Source organism: Penaeus monodon, chromosome 8 (assembly GCF_015228065.2).
Source record: "Penaeus monodon isolate SGIC_2016 chromosome 8, NSTDA_Pmon_1, whole genome shotgun sequence".
NCBI classification, from domain to species: Eukaryota; Metazoa; Arthropoda; class Malacostraca; order Decapoda; family Penaeidae; genus Penaeus; species Penaeus monodon.
Genome location: NC_051393.1, coordinates 3854589 through 3861419, shown reverse-complemented (window position 1 = coordinate 3861419; position 6831 = coordinate 3854589).

Below are 6831 nucleotides of genomic sequence, written 5' to 3'. Positions count from 1 at the left end.
TTTTTCATATTTGTGTGGGTGTGTGGGTGGTTTTTTTTGTTTTTGTGTGTTTGTGTTTGTGTGTTTGTGTTATTGATATTTTTATTATCAATATTGTTTTATTATCAATACCTATACTATTATAACCGTCACATTTTTAAAAATTTTATCATTAACACTATTATTTGATATATTTATCATTATTATCATTGTTATTATTGTTATGATTATTATTATTATTATTATTTTATTATTATTATTATTATTTTTTTTTCTTTTGATTTTGCTTATTAAAATCAAAAACCGAGTCACTACCAGCGACCCAAAAGGGGGATTGAAGTTTGAGGCAATGGAACTCAAAAAAAAACCCTCAAAATATGCGTACAAAAAACAAATCCAAAACCCTCCATTCAAACAAATTTACCCCCACAAAAGAAAACTCCTCTCTCTATCTCCCCCCCTCCTCTCTCTCTCCTCTCCTTTTCCCTCTCTCCCCTCCCCAAAACCCTCTCCCCTCTCTCCCCCTCTCCAAACCCCCCCCTTTCTCTCTCTCCTCCTCTCTCTCTTCCTCTCCCTCTCTCTCTCCCATTTTTCCCTTTTTTTCCCTCTCTTTCCTTTTTTCCCCTTTCTCCTCTCTCTCCCCCTCTCTCTCCCCTTTCCCTCACTCCCCCTCCCCCACGGGCTCTTCCTTTTCCCCCCCCCCCCCATCCCCCCATTTCCCCCCAGTCGGCCCCCCTCCCCTCTCCTTTCCCCCCCCCATCCCCCCTCCGAAACTCGCCCTCTTCCCCTTTTCTTTTCCCCTCCCTCACCCCCATCTTCCCCCGTTCCCCTCCCCTCCCCCTCTTTTCATCTCCTCCTCCTCCTTTTTATTTTTCTCCTTCCCTCCTCTCTGTCCCCTTTTTCTCCTCCTTTTCCCCCCTCGTCCCCCTCTCTCCCCCCCTCCTCTTCCCCGTCTTTCCTTTTCCCCCTCTCCCCTCTCCCCCCCCTCCTCCCGGGGCCCCTCCGCCCCTTCTCCCTACCTCCTCATACAAAAAATTTTCTCCCTCCCCTTTTCCTCTCTCTCCCTCCGTTTCCCCCCTTTTCTCTCCCCCTCCTCTTTTTCCCCCCTCTCGTCCCCCTCTCTCTCCGTCCTTCCCCCCTCTCTGCCCCCCTTTCCCCCGCGTCCCCCTCCCCCCTCTCCCCCGGGTTTCTCCCCTTTTCTCTCCCCCCGCCCTCTTTCCTCTCCCCCTCCATAAATCTTTCCCCCCCTCCTTCCTCCTTCTCCCCTCCCTTTTCCTCTTTCCCCCCCCTCGAATTTTTCTCCTTTTTTCATCCTCGCTCCCTTCAACCCCTTTCCCAAACCAACCTCGGGCTCTTCCCCTCTTCTTTTTTCTCGCTTCCAAACTCTCTCTCTCCCTCTGTCTTCTCTCTCTCTGCCCCTTTTCTCCTTCTCTCTCCTCATCCCCTCCATCCCCCCCCCTCCCCTTTTTTCTCTCTCCATTTCGCCAAATCTCCATTCCCCCTCCTCGCCTTTCTCTCCCCCCCTCTCTCCCCCCTCCGTCTCCGGGCTTTTCTTCCTCCTCCCCCCTCTCTCTCCCTTCCTCAGCTCCCTCTCTCTCCTCTAATTTCCCCTCTCTCCTCTTTTCCTCCCCCCTTCCTCTTCCGTCCCGGGCATCCTCTTTCCTCCTCCCCCTCTCCTCCCCCTCTCTTTCCCCCCCATCCCTCGCCTTCCCCCTCTCCCCCTCCTCTAACCCCCTCTCTACCCAAAACTCTCCTTTTTCCTCCCTCCTCCTTCCCCCCTTCCCCCCCTCCACCTCCCGGGGGTCTCCCCTCTCCCCTCCCTTTTTCCAAACCCTTTTTTCCCCCTCTTCCCCCTCCTTTTTTCCCTTTTCCTCCTTTTCTCTCTCTCCCCCCCTTCCCTCTCTCTCTCAACGCCTCTCTTTTTCTTCCCTTTTCTCCTCTCTCTCTCGTCTCTCCTCCTTCTCCCCCCTTCTTCCTGTTCCCTCTTCCCCTCCTCTCCTCCCTTCCCTCTCTCTCTCCTTCCTGTCCCTCTCCGGGCCCTCACTCTCCTCCCCCCCCTCCGGGTTTCCCCCTTCCCCACTCCCCTCCCCCCCTCTCATTTTCCTCTCCTCCCGCTCTTCGTCATCTCCCTCTCTCTCTCCCCTCCCCTCTCCTCTCTCCTTTTCCCCCTCCTCCCTCCTTACTTTTCCCCTCCCCCCCCCTCTCCCTTTTTCTCTCCTCCCCCCTTTTTTGGGGGCCCCGCCCTCTCTCTCTCCTCTCCTCTCTCTCCTCCCCCTCTCTCCCCTCCCTCCTCCGCCCCGTCTCTCTCCCTCCCTCTCCTCTCTCTCTCTCCCCTCTCTTTCCCCTTTTCTTTCCCCCTTTCCTCCTCCGTCTCTTCTCCATTTTTCTTCCCCTCTTTTCTCCTCCTTTTCCCCTTCCTTTTCACCTTCCCCCTTTTCCTCTCTCTCCCCTTTCCCTCTCCCCCCTTTTCTCTCTCTCCTTTGCCCCCCCCCTCCTTTTCTTCTCTGTCTCCCTCTTTTCTCTCCCCTTTCCCCCTCTTTTCTCTTCTCTCCTTCCCTCTCTCTCTCCTCCCTCTGTCTCTTTTCCTTTTCTCCCCCTCCCCCTCTCTCCTCCCCCTCTCCCCCGTCTCTCTTTTTCCTCTCCCCCTCTCCCCCCTCCTCTCCTTCTCCCCTCTCGTCTCTCCCCTCCCTCCGTCTCCTCCCATCTTTCCTCTCTCTCTCGTCTCCCCTTTTCCCCTCTCTCTCTTCTCTCCCCCTACCCCTCCTCAAACCTCTCTTCCCCCCCTTCCTCTTCCTCTTTTCTCTCTTCTCTCCTCTCTCTCTCTCCCCAATCTCCCCCTCCTCTCCCCCTCTCTCCCCCTCCCTCCTCTCCCCCCTCTCTCTCCCCCCTCCCTCCCTTTTTCTTTTCTCTTTTCTCTCTCTCTCTCTCTCTCCCCTCTCTCTTTTCTCTTCCCTCTCTCCCCCCCCTCCTTTTCCTCTCTCCCCCTTTTCCTTCTCTCCTCCTCTCCATCTTAAACCGCCCTTCTCTCTTCCTTTTCTCTCATCATGCTTCCTCTTTGCTCTCCCCCCCCCATCTTTCCCCCTTTCCTTTGCTTTTCTCTTTCTCTCCTTTTCCCAAACCCCCCCTCTCCCCTCCCTTCGTCTCTCCCCTCTCTCGTCTCTCTCTCTCTCTCTCACTCTCCCTTTCCCCTCCCCTCTCCTCCTCTCTTGTTCTCTCTCCTCCTTCCCCCTCTCTCTCTCAAAACTCCTCCCCTCTCTTTATCTTCTCTCTCTCCCCTCCTCTCCTTCTCTCTCCTCTCTTTTCCCCACTTTTCTCCTCTCTCATTTTCTCTCTCTCACCCCCCTTCCTCCCCTCCCCACACCCCCTCGCCATTATTGGTTTGGGCCCCTCCGTTTTCCCTCTCCATTTTTCATTAATCTCTTTTGCCTTTCTTCCCCCCCAACCCTCTTTCCCTTTCAACACCTTTTCCCCTTTTCTTCTTTTTATTCCCTTTCTCTTTTCTTCTTTCCCTCTGTTTTTTTCTTATTTTTCCCCCCCGTTGTTCCTTTGGGGTTTTATTCCCCCATTCTCCTCTCCTTTTTCTCTCTCTCTTCTTTTTTTTTTTTGTTATTTTATTTGTTGTTTATTTTTTTTTTTTTTTAAATTTTCAATCTCATTTTTTCTTCCCACCCCCCCCCCCCCCACCCCCTAAAAATATAAATTAAATAAATTAATAGTATAATATAATAATATTTATAAATTTATTTGAATTTTAAATTTTTAATACAACTTTAAAATTTTCCTTTTTTTTTTTTTTTTTTTTTTTTGATTTTTTTTTTAAACAAGGGGTTTGGGGAAAGGTGTGGTTTGTGTGGGTCCCTTTATTTTCTACAAAATATATTTTTTTAAAATTTTTAACACCTTTTTTTCCTTTTTTTTTATATATATATAATATATATATATATATATTATATATATAATATATATATAAATATATATATATAATTATTATTTATATATATTATAAATCCCCTTTTTAATGATACAAAAAAAAACACAATAATATATATATATAAATATTATATATATTTTATAATTTTTCTATTAAAATATTATATATATAAAAATTATTTAATTTTAATATTATCACCATTTTTTATATAACATATATATATATATATATATATATATATATATATATATTATATATGTATATATATTTTTTTTATATACACATTTCTATCTATATCTATCTTTTTTTCTGTGTATACAGTAATCTATCTATCTGTCAATGTACATATCCCACCCATCCACTTATCTATCCTCCGCCCCTGAACCCCTTTTTCATTCTCTATATTGATTAATTCATTTCTTCGTTCTTCCTGCGCAGATGTTCCCCTGTTATCTCCATCCTTTCACTTTGCATGTTCTCTTTTACACTTCATTCCCCCCTTATTGTTCTCTTTTCTCCTGTCTCCCCTTCTTCATTATTGCCATCTTTCATCCCGCCGCCCTAATGTATTCTCCAAACCCTTCCCATTGCTCCCCACAGCAGAGGACTTCCGGTGTTGAAATTTGTTAATGTACGTACAAACACGTATTCATACTGTGCAGATTTGATGCTTATACATACTCGTGTATTTATACGGGATCGCATATGTGGACATATAGATATAAAGACACACATTTACACACGTATACTTTGTAATACACAGTACATATGATAATATATTTATCACATAGAAGGGTATACAGTATGTGTACATTTACAGACACATGAACTTATATATACAGGAGATAAACGCCACCCCTTCCTACGGATATATATTTAGGTCCTTCGATGAGAAACTTTCACTTTCAATACATAATAGCATAAAGAAGATTACCCCCCCCCACCCCACCTGCAAAAAAAAAAAGAAGAGGAAACGAAAAAAAAGAAATGATATGATAATAATAATAATAATAATAATAATAATAATAATAATAATAATAATAATAATAATAATAATAATAATAATAATAATAATAATAATAATAGAATAATAATAATAACAATGACCATAATGATAATAATAATAATTATGATGATAATGATAATAATAATAAATATATAAATTAGTCATAACAGCAACGTCACAGTTTAATGCATCCATTTGCGTGTCTGTGTGTGTCTATTTTCTTGTGGCTGTGTTTTGTTTATCTGTCTTTCCTCCTCCGCTCGCGTCTTATTACTCTACCTTCTCCCACTTCCTTCAAAATCTCCGAAATCAGGTCACATATGTACACTTAAATTCCCCTCACTCTTTTTTTTTTGTTTTCCTTTCGCCCTTTCCCTTCCCGCACTTAAGGCTTTCGTTCGTTCGATCACTCACTTCTAATTCCTAGTTCTGTCTGTTCTGTCAAAGTTATTTTGTCTCTTCTCTTCCCTCTTTCTCCCCTGTTTCTGTCCTCCGGTCGTTACTCGTATCTGTGTTCCCTGGCCTTTCCCTTGTTTCTATGTTTCTGTCCCTATCCCTATAGCATTCCCCTCATTTTATCTCCCCTCTTTTCCTCCGTCTTTCTTAGGACTTATCTTCCCCCTCCCCCCCTTTCCCACCTCTTTTTCTCCCCTCACTCAAAGGTCTCGTCTCCCCCATCCTCGCTCCTGTTTCTATACCCTCATTGATAGGCGTTGTCTTCCCCTCTCCTCATCTCTATTCCTTCCCTCACTCGTCTATCCCTTTCCCCTTTTCCGCCACCTGTCCTCACTAATCTCCCCTCATTCAAAAGCTTCTCTTCCCCTTTCCTCAGCTATATTCCTCCCCTCACTCATCTACTTTGTCTTCCCCGCTCGCCCCCACTACTTTCCCCTCATTTAAAAGATTCTCCTACTCTCTCCCCTTGCTTTCTCTCCACCCCCCCACCTCTCTCATTAAAAAATCTCTCCCCTCTCTCCACCTCTCCTTCGTCCTCTTTTCTCTCCCTTAATTTATGAGCTTTATCTCTCCCCTCTCCCCTCTCTTCAACCCTTTCTCTCCCCCCATTCAAAAGCACCTCCCTCTCCCCGCCGCCCCCTTCCCCTCATTTAAAAGCCTCTCCCTCTCCCTTCTCCGCACCTCCTTCTCCCCTCTCCCCACCCCTTCTTCCCCCACTCAAAGCCTCTCCCCTCTTTTCCCATCATTTAAAGGCCTCTCCCTCTCCCTTCTCCCCCCTCCCCTCTCCCCACCCCCTTCTCCCCCCACTCAAAGCCTCTCCCCCTTTTCCCCTCATTTAAAGGCCTCTCCCTCTCCCTTCCCCCCCTCCCTCTCCCCCCCCTTCTCCCCCCACTCAAAGCCTCTCCCCCTTTTCCCCTCATTTAAAGGCCTCTCCCTCTCCCTTCTCCCCACCTCCTTCCCCCCCTCCCTCCCCCCCCTTCTCCCCCCACTCAAAGCCTCTCCTCCCCGCAGGGCTTCCGGTGCGCTACAGCATCACGGGCGGAAACCGCGACGGCCTCTTCACGATCGACCAGCGCTCCGGCCGCATCACGCTGGCGGCGCCGCTCGACTACGACCTGCACGCGAAGGTGAGGCGCCCTCTACGACTTTCTCACTTTTTTTTTTTTTTTTTTTGGGGGGGGAGGGGGAAATCATTATTATTATTTTTTATTTCTTTTTACTAATATTATTGGTAGTAGTATGATAATTCTTATTATTATCGTTTTTTTTTTTTTTTGACTACGACCTGCACGCGAAGGTGAGGCGCCCGCTACGACTTTCTCACTTTGTTTTTTTTGGGGGGGAGATATCATTATTGTTTGTTTGTTTTTTTGTTATTACTAATATTATTGGTAGTAGTATGATAATTCTTCTTATTATCGTTTTTTTTTTTACTACGACCTGCACGGGAAGGTGAGGC